The sequence below is a fragment of the Rhinolophus ferrumequinum genome, chromosome 9 (genome assembly GCF_004115265.2).
Source record: "Rhinolophus ferrumequinum isolate MPI-CBG mRhiFer1 chromosome 9, mRhiFer1_v1.p, whole genome shotgun sequence".
Classification (NCBI taxonomy): domain Eukaryota; kingdom Metazoa; phylum Chordata; class Mammalia; order Chiroptera; family Rhinolophidae; genus Rhinolophus; species Rhinolophus ferrumequinum.
The window spans coordinates 87,408,882-87,424,628 of NC_046292.1; the positions used below are offsets into that span (position 1 = coordinate 87,408,882).

The 15,747-nt window shown below is 39.8% G+C and overlaps 1 pseudogene; it reads right to left on the reverse strand.

Annotated features, from left to right (window-relative positions):
* Positions 1-3,272: 3,272 nt before the first annotated feature.
* LOC117027127 (60S ribosomal protein L4-like) overlaps positions 3,273-15,747 on the reverse strand; it is a 54,498-nt pseudogene continuing 42,023 nt past the window's right edge.

Here is a 15,747-nt window from a genome sequence, read left to right on the forward strand (position 1 = left end):
CCGCTTCCTCCCTGCCCTGCTCCAGCTCCTTTGGCCGTGGAGTTGCCTTGTTCTCAGTCTGTGCCCCTTATGCAAGCAGCACTCCTTCACTTGGACACTTTTATGCTAAGAATCCAACCTAGATGGGAGGATGAGCCGAGGCCTGGGATTGTGCCAATACCATTGTAAAGATAAAGCATCGTATAGTCCTAATAGGACCCTGCTTGAAATATATTAGGATAGTAGACACATCCCTGCCGTGTTGGGTACCAGTCTCCCGTTGGGTGTAATTACTTAGAGACTTCTGCTGGAATGAGCAGTTTGGAAATAGAGTGCCAGGTTTGATTAGCAGGTATATTGATCTCAGTCTGATTATTCTGTATTCTGAACTCCATGCTCATCCTACATGAAGTGCACTGGTTGCAAAAAATTTAAAACAGGAAGCATGAAGTGCCTGCCTTCACACTCAGACAAGACCACAATCTAAGTGTGGTGGTATCTCCATGGCTACTTTATAGTGCAGTAGATTTCTTTCCATGATTTCTTAGGCAACCATATTTATTGCGCTCTTGCTATATAAAATATGTACAGAACTTTGACATGTGTTTTAGTTTTCCAGGACTGCTGGGACATATAACTACAAACTGGGTGGTTTAAAACAACAGAAATTTATTCTGTCACAATTCTGGAGGACATAAAACCGAGACCAAGGCGTTGGCAGAACCGTGCTCCCTCTGGTGGTTCTAGGGGAGAATCCTTCCTTGCCTCTTTCAGCTTCTTGCAGCTCCTAGCATTCCTTGTCTTGTGGAAGCATAGCTCCAGTCTTCGCCTCTACCATCGTATGGTCGTGTCTCTATGCGTGCCTCTGTTTCTCTGTGTCCAAATCTCCCTCTCCTTTTCTCTTGTAAGGATGCCAGTTATAAGATTTTGGGCCCATCGTAAATCCAGGAAGATTTTTTTTTCTTGAGACCCTTAACTAATTACGTCTGCAAAGACCCTATTTCCAAATAAGGACACATTCTGAGGTTCTGCGTGGACACGAATTTAGGGAGGGGGCGAACACAATTTAACATACTACAACATGATTTAATTTGGGTCCTGCTGCTATAAACTTTAATGTTCATTATTTCCCCACATACTCCTTCTTTGTTCCCAATTTTCTTAGAAATTTATGTCCAAAGCATTTTCTTCTTCTTCTTCTTCTCCTTCTCCTTCTCCTTCTCCTCCTTCTCCTTCCTCTTCCTCTTCCTCTTCCTCTTCTCTCTCTCTCTCTCTCTCTCTCTCTCTCTCTCTCTCTCTCTCCCCCTTCACTTTGGAATAAGATGAGTGCTCTGTCCACCCCTCTGTCTTTCCTAAACTGTCTTATTTCATGATGGAATTTTCATCTGCTTGCTTGCACTTTACTTGGTACTATAAATCTAAATGAAACTTTTTTCTTTTAATGAAGAAAGAAATCTTTTCTGCTCTTAATGTTTAGCCTCCAAGGTTAGGCACCCCCCAGAGACATTATCAATGGCCCATTTTCATCTAAGGTCTGCAGCCAGGTCACCACACCATTAAATTGGAAAAGGAGAATGTTTTTCTTATTTCCATTTTGTGGCCTATTGACTTCTTGTATATTTCAGCAGTCTGGTCTAGACAGGAGGTGGGTGTATCCCTCAGGTAAGGGGATTTCCTGCAAATCTGCAAAATAACCACCATTTCTCACATCCTAACCTCTCCCAAAACAGACACCAGACTTACCACTAAATATCAAAACAGATCATTAAGAGCTTTACTCAAAGCTCTAACGTAACAATATTACGAAAATAGCAATTAGTGCATTTGAATTTTTAAATCTAGAGTATTTCTGCCCATTACCTCATGCCATTTGGAGAGATGAAATTCTGCATCCTTCTCAGATGGTCTGCAAGCCTGATCCCTCCTCTTGGATATTCCTATTATGAAGAAGAGTTAAGGAAGAAGAACCACCATAAAAATGGCTAAATTTTGGCTGAGTGCTTTTGATATGCTGACAAGCAGCATTAAGGAGATTTTCTTAATCACTTCTTATAATAATCCTGCCAGGTGGCCACAGATTCACAGATGGGAACTGAGGCCCAGAGAGGTGAAGTACCTTTGCATGTCAATGATGTCTCCTAATACTTATTTCTGTATTTTTCTTTTCCCCCTCATGTCGGAGTCCAAATGCGAAACAGTGACTCCCTCAACTTTGGATAATTCAGGGAGGGTTTATTTATAAAAGAATTGTTATGGTATGGGAGAATGGAGAAGAATGATGGAGGATGGTACAGATATTCAAAATGAGGAGCATCAGAGCGCTACCATCCCACGGCTGAAGAGTAGAAGTGACTGCTGAATACAAGGGAAGAGTTGGGTAGAGGAGACCTCCTTGAGAAGGCTAGTGACCTTCAGTCAGGGAACAATCCAACCAGAGATGACCTTGAAAGAATAATAAAATGTCTTCCCTCTCCTTTCACTCAAGCTATAGAAGACTTCTAGTAGTTTCTAGGTGGAGTAACCAGTAAAGTAAAGGCCCCGGACTTTGTCAGCTTTAGCAATTTAAGTCCTGCATCCCAAGAACCACCTCAGTCCCAGGTGAGCCAGATCCATTGTTTATCCTGGCTGTCGAGCGCTGAGCCATGGGTAGGTGCTGCCTTGGGTACCAGCATAGAGGCACGGTGGCTTACAGAAGCCTGATGTCACCCATTCAGCTAATTCATCATTCATTCATTAGCTCAACTAGTATTTATTGAGCACTTACTATGTGCCAGGTACTCTTCTAGCCACTGGGTAGTCAGCAGTGAACAAGACGAGGGCCCTAACTCAGAGAGTGAAGGAGACAGATAATAAACAAGGGAATAAACAAATATATAATAAACGGTAGGTCCCCTTATCTACAGTATTGCTTTCTGCAGTTGCAGTTAAATGGAAAATTCCAGAAATAAACAATTTATAAGGTTTTAATTGAGCTCTGTTCTGAGTAGCCTGATGAAATCTCCCATCTTCCTGCTCTGACCCTCCGGGGTCAGGTCATAAATCATCCCATTGTCCAGCTTCTCCATGCTGTGCACACTGCCCGCCTGGCGGTGGCTTAGTAGTCTTCTTGGTTATCAAATTGGTTATCAGATAGAGAAAGAGACCACAGTCACATAACTTTTATTATAGTTGACCCTTAAACAACACCAGTTTGAAATGCGCAGGTCCTCTTATACTCGGATTTTTTTTTTCATGTTTCTCACTTCTTTGATCAGCTTTTTATTGAAAATTAGTTGTCCAAAGTGATTTGACCTTTACAGAACAAATTTCAGTTTATGTTGCAGGTTTCTTTTCTGCTTCTTCTCAGCTGCTGGTGTCTTAGTGGCTGCAGCCTTTTTTCCCACCAAAGGCTTCTTCTGCTTCGTAACTCCAACATCCTTTTTTCCTTTCTTCCCTGTCGCTGGCTTCTTGCCTGGAACCCCCTGCTCATCTGACTTGGCTTCTAGCGCTGCTGTGGCTTTACCCACTGGAGCTGGTGATTCTCGGCCTGGTAAAAAATGGTGTGCTGGTGCATGGTCTCTGCCTGTGGGTTTAGCATCAACCCAAATGACTCTCGGGTTTTCCAGTGGATTCTTCTTCAGGACTCTGTGGTGAATCTTCTCGCGTGGTGCTCTTTAGATCTCGGGGCTTTTCAAGATTCTGCTAAAGTATGTATTGAGCATCTAGTGTGTGGGAAGGTTGTAGTTATTCTTGAGGGAGGCAGTTTTACGCTGAGTGCCACACAGATCATCCAACTTGCGGAAAGCACTTTCAGTCCAAGTGCAGAAATGGCCCAAATGCCCACCAGGAGCAAGTTTCAAAATGCTCAGTTTGCTTACATTAAACAGAGTAATTCCAGGGATGTTTGTGAAGGCTTTGATGATGCCATTGTCCTCATTCTAGATGATGCAAAGTCCCCTGCACTGGATATGACAACAGTTTCCCATTTTGCCCTTGCCAGTTCTCATTCGCTAAGAGGTATAGAACTTTTTTATAATATTCCGTGCCTTAAGTTTCTTAAGAAACAAAACAGCCTCCCTGGTCTTCTTGTAGCCTTCAACTTTACCTTCAACCACCAAAGGAAGTTCAGGAACTTCCTCAATACGATGACCTTTAGACATGACCAATGCTGGTAAGGCCGAGGCCGCCAGGGCAGAGCAGATGGCATATCGCTTCTGGGTTGTGTTCACTCTGTGGCGCCAACGACGCCAGGTTTTGGTTGGTGCAAACATGCGGTGCCAGGAGACATATTGCCAAAGCACCTGGCCAGAGTGATGAGTCCCACTGCCTTGAATGCTGGGAATTTGAGCCATAGCTCTCCCAGGGCCCACAGCTCAGCACTGGTTTGATGACCTGCCAATTCCCTGACAACACAGGGCTGCCGGTTTTTTCTGTGCAAGTTGGTGCAAACAACTTCACAATATCTGGTCGAATGGGAACTGTAAACACAGCAGGCAAAGTGACGTTTTTGCCAAATGATTCCCTCTTTTTGGAATGCACCAATGTCGCTGGACAAGCGCACCCACCGCGGGGAGAGGAGACGCTTCTCAACCTGGTGGCTCCCACAGGAGAAGAAAGCTATACTCAGATTTTTAAAAATAAGTACCATAAACACATTTTCTCTTCCTTATCATTTTCTGAACAACACTTTCTTTTCTCTAGTTTACTTTATTGTAAAAATACAGTGAATAATACATATAACATACAAAATATGTTTGTTATCAGTAAGGCTTCAGTCAACTGTAGGCTATGAGTAGGTAAGTTTTGGGGGAGTCAAAGTATTATATGCAGATTTTTGACTTCATGGGGGTCGATGCAATGTACAGTTCAAGGTCCAACTGTATATTGTTATAATTGTTCTCTTATTAGTTATTGTTAATCTCTTACTATGCCAAATTTATAAATTAAACTTTATCATAGGTATGTATGTAAAGGAAAATCAGTATTTATAGGCACTAGCCATGTTTTCAGACATCCACGGGGGTCTTGGAATGTATCCTCCATGGATAAAGGGAGACTACTGTAATTTTAGGTAGTGATAAATACCACGAAGGAGAAAATGCAGTTCCGAGGGTGGAGAATAAAGGCTGTGACTACCGGCGCTGTCAAAAAAAATGTATACACATGACTTGTATTCATCTTTTGTTATCAGTATATATTGAGTATTACAATTTTAATACAGTTTTTTCCTTTCTTAAAATATGTATGCATTTTTTAGCGCCCTCTGTATATGGGCATGTACTCCTTTAGACAGGGTGCTGGGTCTCTCTGAGGAGTTGCCTGCAAGCACATCCTCGCGTGAAGAAGCGTCGTTTGTTCCAGAACATGAGTCAGCTGTACCTGCATATAGATGCTCATTTATGCTCCTCCATCTCTGTGGCTTCCCTCCAGCCTTTCACTCTTTCTCTCTCTCCTCTCTCCTTAAATTCTAAAGATAGAACACTCCTTTGATTTACCCCTATCAAAATGAAAATTCTCTGTGAGGGGCAGTATTGGATGCTGTTACCAGTGATTTATATCTTCGGGCTACCAAATGATCCAGAGGCTGGTATGAAAAGAGATTGGAGGCTATGCTTGAAGTCATCGGGGATGATGGCGGATGGAGTGGTGATGGGAGGAAGGGAGAAAAGAATTTGGAAGGTTGAGGACATAGAAGATAAACTCTTAGTTCTATATTTCACTTCCTAGAATTCCAGATCTTTCTCCCCAAAGAGCTCTTTGTAACTCCTAAGTTCTCTCTCATCTGCAGGAAATCAGAGTCTGGAGACCAGAAAGCATTTTCGGAAAGCTCTCAGTGCCGGGAGGAAAACCAGGAGAGGTTAAGGAGTCCGAACGCCTAGGCCAGGGTCTCCTAGGAGACTAGCATTACTAACTTACTGGGAAAATTCATATTTGACCCCAGTTCTGTCATTTCTACCATTGTCCAAAGGGATATAGGGAGCCAAGTTGAAGCTCAAAGATTTCCTGAAATTTTATAGTGTCTGTGTAGAAAGTATTTATAAGTTCATTCAAAAAGAAAAAAAAACTGTTTTATCCAAAAATTCTTCCTCTTCGTTCAATAACCATGAAGCCAATACAGCATGATGGAACTTTCTTTGCCTTTGGAATTTAAAAGAGCGGCAAAGGCAGTAATTGATGGCTTTTTCTTAGACCACAGGCAACCGCTTGTCACTATCTATTAACGACTGTTTCTCAAGAACATTTTCCTTGTCGGCATTAAGGAAAAAATAGATGACAAAGCAAAACTAAAAAGCAATTTGTTATATTCCACTCAGAGTAGCTGAACTAAATTTTCCTGGATGGTCACATACTCGTACGTGACATACATTCCTTGTGTTTGCAAGTGGTTTGCCATTTATTTATTTATTGTTTGTTTGTTGGTTGGTTGGTTGGTTTTGCTTTGCAACCCAGATATATTGCAAGAGGCCCTAAACTCTGAATAGTTTCTTTAGGGAGTTGTACTTATGGTCAAGTTATAATCCACTGCTTGCAGGATTTGGTAATGCTCTCTCTCTCTCTCTCTCTCTCTCTCTCTCTCTCTCTCTCTCTCTCTCTGTTTCTCTGTCTCTCTCTCTCTCACACACACACACACATACATATACACATATATACATATATTATATATATGCAGCCCATGCTTAGAGGAGAGAATCTTAACTGTTACACTGATAGATATCCCTTGTTCTTATATATTTTCCCCCAAAACACCATTTAACTGATAAAATAATTCACCATAAGAAAAACCTTGTATCTGGCAATTCATTCTCAACTTACTGATGTAAACTGGGGACAATGTGCCAGTCTTGATTTAGAGTTTTCAGTTCCTTGTCAGTCTGTGTTATGACCTTACGATCTCTATGTAGAGAGAAATTGGCAAACATTTCCCTGAATATCACTTTTTAAAAGAGAAATCTGTCACTGAACCTCACAGAGCATCCTTATTTTCCCAATGCCTAGTAACACATTATCTCAGAAGGGGACTCTCAGCCATAATGTGTTCTTAGATAACTTAAAAAAGTTATATGCCTCCTGGTCTCCAAAGAAAAGTGGAATCTAATGGATCACAGGGGACCACTTCATCCAGGTGTTTTCAGAAAATTCCTCTTCTGAAAGACTCGCCAGATATCCTATACTTGGGGGCATAATCTATAACTGTGGTGGTCTCCGTTTAGGTGGGGGGACATGTTAGGGCAGCCTGCCTATATTCAGTTAGGATTCAGTGTCCTATAATCTTGACAAAGCTAGACGTTTCCTGTGTCTAAGCCTGCATTTCTTGCAGTGTGGACCATCAGAACTTTCTGGAGTGCAAACTGAGCTCCTTCCTAGACCTAGTGAACTAGAACCTTTGGGTGTAGGGCCAGCGATCTGCACATTTACTAAGTTCTGCACGTGAGTGTTATGCTCCTCAAACTTGAGAACCTCTGGTTTATACTGTACCACAACATGTGGGAGAATTCGACATATTTTCTTCACCTGAAACCTTGACAAGTGGAAAGAATTAGCCAGGTTGGCTTCCATTCTTTATTTACAGGTCTAACATATAAGGTATAGGGTAGGAGTCACTATGCGTGCTTGAGAATCTAAATGACATTAGATTGGAGTGTTTTAGAATAGTTTAACGTATATTCATTGAGCAACTTTTTCATAGCAAGCACTGTGTTAGGCAACAGAGAAATATAGATGACTAAGACATGGCTCGACTGTCTGTGAGAAACTTACAAACAATAGATAAAGCAAATAATTTCTACATACCATGGTAGATGCAAGGCTGGAGTGCTGAAGAGGACAGGAAGAAGGAAAAAACAGTGTGGCAGTACTTTTCAACTTTCTGATCAGGGCACAACTTATATCCAGAGAAGTGCGTTTATCTTAAGTATGCAGCTCAATGAGTTTTCACACATGTATATGTTCGTTGTAACCACCACTGAGATCAAGACAGAGAACTTTTTCAGCATCTCAGAAGGCTCCTTTCCATGCCCTCACTGCCAGTATCTCTCATCAAAATGTAACTATTATTCTGACCTCTGTCACCATAGATTGGTGTGGGCTGTGTTTTAGCTTAATATAAATTGAATCACACATGTAATGGACTCCTTTTGTCTGGCTTCCTCCATCCAACATATTGTTCACTCTGTTTGATTCTGTAGTGGTTCTTTCTTCATTACGCTGTAGTCCTCCATTGTATGATTATACTACAATTGATTCTTTCTATCATTGACAGTCATGTGGAACATTTCTAGTGTGGGGCTATCATGATTAAAGCTGCTATGAACGGTCTTGTACGTGTCTTTTGTTGGACATAAACACTCACCTCTATTGGGTTTATACCTACCAGTGAAATTGCTGGGTCAGAGTTCTGCATGTATCTGTCTTTAGATAAAACTGACGTTTTCCAAAGTGATTGTATCATTTTCCACTCCCAGCAGCAGTGCAGAAGGGTCTCAAGTGTTTCACATTCTTGCCAAAAGCTGGTGTTTTCTGTCTTTTTAATCTTGGTTATTTACGATTGTGTGTGTGTGTGTGTGTGTGTGTGTGTGTGTGTACACGAGGTGGGTATTTTCTAGGATTTCAATTAAGGTTTTAATTTACATTCCTGTCATGAGTAATGATATTGAGTAACTTTTCATATGCCTCCTGGCCATTTCGGTATCTTGTTTTGTGATGTGCTGTTTTAAGTCTTTTGCTTGTATTTTTAAACCTGATCATCTTTTTCTTACTGATTTGTAGGAGTTTAAAAATATATTTTAGTTTACAAGTCCTTTGTTGGACATATCTATCACAGCATACCTTTTCCTGATTACAGGGAGCTGTAGGTGGCCCAGACTCTCAGTGACCAGCAGTCTTGTGGGAGAGTCCTGAACAGGTAGCCTACCTTGTTCTTTGAGGTTCTGAGTCTCCTTTGCTAAGCGACTTGGATAGAATTTCCCTGAGGCCAGACTGGGAAACTTTCGATTTCACGACGCCAGGCCATTTAAAGGAAAACAGTTTATTCTAGAAAGATGGTTGTGGTGGCCTTCAGATATTTTCCTAAAGTGATTTCCATCTGAATGCCTCCTACTTACCTCCATTGCTATGTTAGATAGCTTCCTGGGCTCGTGCCTTTATTCTGTCTCCAATATGGCTACAGGTCATAATCATCCCAGGCAGAAAAGATGTGTCATAAAGGCACCAAACAAAACCAGTTCCTGACATTCCCATGTTGTCATATTCCCAAAGCTGTTCTTCCTGGCCACTTGTCTTGGAGGACACCCATAAACAAGAACCCCAGAAATATCTTTCTATTGACTATCTTTCTTCGGTACGTTCATGAGGAAATAGGCCTCAGAGTTCTTTCCCTCTTTTCTCTGTCATTTGTAGGAGTTGGAACTGTGACAAAATACTTTTGTTTGAAAGATTAATTTTCTAATGCCAAAGTGGAGTTTTTATCCCGTGCACTCTGGTGCCAGCAGCCGTAGGGAGCCCCTGTGCTAAGGGCTCGTTGTTTTGCTCATTCTCTGTCATCTAACTGGTGTGTCAGATGTGACAAAAGCACCTGACAACGAGAGAAGCACAGTAATTGCTTTGCTGGAGAAAAAAAAATGGACTTGTCTGTTGCAGATAGCTTGGCTTCCTGGAAGCTGTGAAACTGCAGCTTCCAGTTCGTTGCCCTGGATAATTGATGTTTTCTTCCTTTGACATTAAAAAACATACAGAAACTAGTGTTTTAAAGATAAAATCCTTTATTTCGTTTTCCACTGTGCAAAGGTGGGATTCCCCCACAGCACATTTCTTCATCAGAGAAGCTTGTAACAATGATTAAGTCCTAGGAAATCCCCCAACCCAGCATTGCAGACTCTGCAGAAACAAGAGCGGAGAGTTAGGTGTTATGTTGTTTGCCGGTGGCTCTGCCTCTGTCTTCTGAGATGATGTGAAGCGTGTCGGCAGATTTGGACATCAGGGCTTTCTAAATCCCCTTAAAATGGATGTCCCTGACACCCAGGAGGCTTTTCTATCTGTCTTCTTTGCAGGATTCATGCTGGGGAAGGGCAAATAATGCTGGCATTTTGGATTCCAAGAATCATGTTTTTAATATTATGTTTAATACAATGGATTTGACTTCCCCAGTTAATTTTTGCCTCCAGTTCTTCCTTTTAAAAATTTATTTATTTTTTAAACTTATTTTTAAATTACAGTTGATGTGCAATATTATAATACTTTCAGGTGTACAATATGGTGATTAGACATTTACATACCTTACGAAATGATCCCCCTGATAAATCTAGTACCCATCTGACACCATACATAGTTATTACAATTTTATTGACTAGATTCCCTATGCTGTACGTTATATCCCTGTGACTGTTTTCATAACTGGTCATTTATACTTCTTAATCCTTTCACTTTTTTCACCCAACTCCCCAATCCCCCTGTCATCTGTGTATCAACACTTTGTTCTCTGTACCTGAGTTTGTTTCTTAGTTTATTCTGTTTTTTAGATTCTACATGTAAGTGAAGTTCATTTGGTATTTGTCTTTCTCTGACTTATTTCACTTAATATAATAATACCCTTTAGGTCCATTCATGTTGTTGGAAATGGTAAGATTTCAATCTTTTTTATGGCTGAGGGGAAATATAATTTTGGGGCTTCTGCTTATTGGAACCAAAGTCATAAAGATGTTACTTTCTAAGTACCATATTTCATAAGAAAATTATTGTTCAAGAAGACTTCTGAAAGTTTTTAAGAAAAGTATTTTTATAATTGGCAAATGGAGGTTCAATTTGGGTTTGGGTTCTGAGTTCATGAATTGGAGTGGACTCTAAAATTAACCATGGGGTATTCCCAGGCTGGGGGAAAGGAAAGAAAACCCATGTTCAAATAGGCTCTTGGTTCTCCCCAGCCCTTCAGAAGACTTGGATCCATCTCGAGTCCTACAGCATTAAGCTACCAGTGCTCAAAGGCAGGTGCTCCCTGTGGTTTCAGAGGGAACACATCCTTTCAGAATGCATCCTTTTTATAATAATTCAAGGTGCACCATCACCATTGGCTTCATAAGACAACATATTTAGAAGGAATTGAGCTGAATAACTAACTTCTTCACCACTTCCCATAGAATTCTACATTTATAAACCCCTCGAACCCAGTGCAGATCTTTGCTTTTACCCACTTTCATAATTTGAAAATATTTTGTTTAGTTTTTTTTCAGTAAACTCCAAAATCTTGCCAATTTTGGCCTGTTTTAGTTGAGTTATAAGATATATGCAACTGGCACAGCTCATTTAACCAGATGAATGAAGCACTCTTAAAATTGAACATACATCCGATGCCAGTTCTAAAATCTGAAGGTCCTCACTCCTCCATCTAAAACCCAACAATCAGCCAAGCAACAGAATTAAGAATCCAAACTCTTTTTATCCAGTAAGTGGAAAGCATAGACTGAGGAATAATACTGGGGGCATTGCTACCGGGCGAGCAATAAAACATGTACCCAAAATCACCAGGTTAAACTGTGGTTTCCACAGTTTACAAGTCTTGATGATATTGTTTTTCTAGTAATGGGCTGCACTTTCTGCAAATGTTGCCAAGGGGCCTGGCATTATAGGTACTTGTCCCACCTCTCTGGGGACATGAAAGCAAAGATCGAATTCTGTACCATACACCCTATTATCTGCATGCAGCCAGTGGGTCCTGTGGTTCTAGAGGCCGAAAGGGTGGAGTGACTGTACCCTTAGCAATCCTAGAAAAACGGCTCCTTTCATACTCTATGCATATGTAGGTAGTGCAACTTTACTTTTCTTCTGTCTCTGGGGTTCCCAGGTCTCTGCTCCAGGGGAGCATGGAATTTCAGGACACAGTTTAACCATCTTCTTCTCTGAAATATTTTTTACCCAATCTCCTTCCAGCTTGGGTTACGTACCTACCCCCATCCAGTATGTACATATTATAATTGTCGGTTTATGTCTCTGTCTCTCTCAGGAGACTGGGAGGAAGCTTGGTGTCTTTAACACTCGAGTCAATGCCTAGCACATAAAGGCCCTCCAAAAATTTTGTTGAATGAATGAATGCAAGCTTGTCAAATGGCCATGCCAGTGAAGTGTACCTCTAATCAGCCTTCACCTGGTGGGATTAGCCCTTTCCTGGCAATGGGACAGCCACACTGCTTGTCCACGAAGGCAGGCCCAGATCTGTTCCCCACTGGTGCCCTGAAGCCCTGGTGTAATACCTTGAGCAGAGTTGCCTGAGAGTCCACTTGGGAAACTGCCATAGCTGGGGGTCCTAGGACCTGCCAGTCTGCTCCTGGTCACCTGTGTCTGACTGCACCTTCAGGCCATGGGCAGAGTTGTGTCTTCACCTGTTCTGACCCTCTCTTCTCTGGGTCATTAATAGAGTGTGAAAAAGCATATGACTAAGGGACATACACTTTTCAGTAACTTTTGACTTTCCTAGAAGTCAAAAGATAGGAATGTCTGTTTTACACTCAGGAATAAACTTCAAAGCACCCATGGTAGAGGCAATCTGACTAGCTCAATAGGTCCCAAATTTTGAGCTCTGTGTCCTAACTCAGAGCCACAAAACCATCCTGGTTGCTAACAGATGCTGTGTGGTTATAAACAGAAGTCTTTCTATTTAAGGAAGTTGGAGTGAGGGGCTTATTTTGTAAAGGTTTGTGTATAGATGAAAACCTTCTTGATTCCTTGAACTGAAGGGCAGTTCGTCCTTTAAATCAACTAGGTTCTCATTTCAGCATTTATCCAGAGGGAAAACCATTTCTTTGGGCATCGATTTAGGTCAATCTAATTTCTGTTGGTTTGAACCTCAGCCTAATGATTTTTTTTTAATCTCTTTTGAGGCTCTATCATCTATAGCTGAAGAGGTAAAACAATCCACAGCCTTGCAAACTGGAGTCAATGATACTATGTCTCTAGCTTCCCAGGAAACAAAGTTTTCTAGGAAACAAAGAAGAAAGAGGCTTCAAACTTTTCCCTTAGAAAACAATTCATTTTCTGTTCAAACCATTTATTTAATTTCCCTATGCATCAATTTCTCCATTTGTTTATACCGTGTGCTTCTTTAGCTCAGATGTCTATCCATTCATTCAACAGATGTTTGTGTAGCATATACCACTGTTAAACCTGGAATTTAGTATATTAAAAAAAAAATTCACTGATTCAGAATTGAATAAATGCTGGACCTTCCAGGAGAGCATATACTGTGACCTGTCTTGAGTTCTAGGAGATCTTTAATGTAAAGGCCACAACCAGAACTTATCATCCTTCTCTTTCCCCCTCAGTCCTTCCACAAGAATACTGCTTACATTATTAGTAATACTCATTTGCATTTAAATATTCATATTATCTTTTTCACAATTACAAAATAATTTATGCTTATTTTAGAAATTGTAAAATCCAAAAAGGTACATCAAAGGAGAAAGAAAAAAAATATTCAGTTCTTCTAAAAGCGCTGCTATGAACCTTTTAAGGTAATTTTTTTCTATTGTTTAAAGATGTAGTCAAGAACATTATATTGACTGCCCTACATCTCAGTTTTTACTTAAAATTGTGATATAAACATTTCTTCTTGTTATTATAAACTATTCACATTATTTTAATGGAGAAACTATTCACATTATTTTAATGGAGACATACTATTTCATTATTCAGGTATAACATTACTTAAGCAAGCTATTTTTGTTTAAATTTATCTATTTTCCTTGTTATTATAAGCAACACAGTCATAACCATCTTGTGATAGAGGTTTTATATAGTTCAATTTTTTAAAAAAAACTAAAGAATACGCCAAAATGTAATTACTGGATCAAACACATATGGATATTCTTGAGACTATTAACACATAGTGCCTCGTTACTTTCTGAAAGGGTTTCATCAATCTGCACACTTTTCTAGCAACATGAGAATGTCAAGAGTAGCTATGTAAGTTCTTTTAAATATTTTTAATTTTATTGTGGTAAGAACACAACATTACTCTACCCTTTTAAAATATTTTTCAGGGTACAATACAGTATTGTTAACTATAGACACAATGTCGTGCAGTGGATCTCCAGAACTTCTTCTTCTTCTGTAATTGAACCTTTATGTCTATTGATTAGCAGCTCTTCATGTTCTTCTCCCCCTCAGCCTCTGGTAATCACCATTCTTCTGTTTGATTCTATGAGTTTGATAATTTTGCATACCTCATAGAAGGGTACTCATACAGTATTTGGCTTTCTGTGACTGGCTTATTTCATTTAGCATAACGTCTTCAAGGTTCATCCGTATTGCATATTGCAGGATTTCTTTATTTTTTTATATTTTTATTTTTTTTAACATTTTTTTATTGGAGAACAGTGTGTTTCTCCAGGGCTTATCAGCTCCAAATCGTTGTCCTTCAATCTAGCTGTGGAGGGTTCAGCTCAGCTCCAAGTCCAGTTACCGTTTTCAATCTTAGTTGCAGGAGGCTCCGCCCATCATCCCATGCAGGAATTGAACCAGTAACCTTGTTATTAAAAGCTTGTACTTTAACCCACTGAGCCATCCGACCACCCCTCCGGAAGCTCAGCGATTCCCACTTGGGCCAGTGAGCTGCGCCCTCCACAACTAGATGTTTTGGAGGGCGCAGCTCACTGGCCCATGTCGGAATCGAACTGGCAACCCTGTTGTTCAGAGCTCGCACTATAACCAACTGAACCATCCGGCTGCCCAGGATTTCTTTATTTTTTTTAAGGTTGAATAATATTCCGTTGTCTGTATATACCACATTTTCTTTATTCATTCATCCATAAATGAACATTTAGGTTTTCTCCACGTCTTGGCTATTGTGAATAGTGAACATTGAGGTGTTACTATATCTTTAAGATCTTGATTTTTCATGATCATCTTAACAAATACAGAAAAAGCATTGACAAAATTCAATACTCTTTCATAATAAAAATGCTCAACAAACTAGGTATAGATGGAATGTACCTCAACATTATAAAATCCATATATAACAAAATCACAACTAACATCATATTCAATGGTGAAAAGCTGAAAGCTTTCCCTCTAAGATCAGGAATAAGGAAAAAATGCCCACATTCACCATTTGTATTCAACATAATACTGCAAATTCTAGCCAGAGCATTTAGGCAAGAAAAAGGCATCCAAATCAGAAGCAAAGAAGTAAAATTATCTGTTTGCAGATGACATGATCTTATATACAGACAACTTTAAAGACTCCATAAAAAATATCTGTTAGAATTAATGAATTAAGTAAAGTTGCAGGACACAAAATCAGTAGCATTTCTATACACTAACAAGGAACTATCAGACAGGGAAATTAAGAAAACAATCCCATTGACAATACCATTAAAAAGGAAAAAAAAAATACTTAGAAATAAACTTAACCAAGGAAATGAAAGACTTGTATACTGAAGACATTGGTAAAAGAAGGTAGAGACATAAACAAATACAAAGCCATCCCGTGTTCATTGATGGGAATAATTAATACTGTGAAAATGTCCATACCACCCAAAGCAATCTATAGATTCAATACAACCCCTATCAAAATGCTAATGGCATTTTTTATAGAAATACAAAAAATAATTCTAAAATAATAATTCTAAAAACCCTCTAAAATTCATGTGAAAATAATTCTAAAATTCAAATAGCCAAAACAGTCCTGAGAAAGAAGAACAAAGCTGGAGGCAACACACTTACTGATTGCAAAATATATCACAAAGCAGTATGTAATCAAAACAGAATGGTACTGCATAAAAATAGACAAATGTCGACGAATGG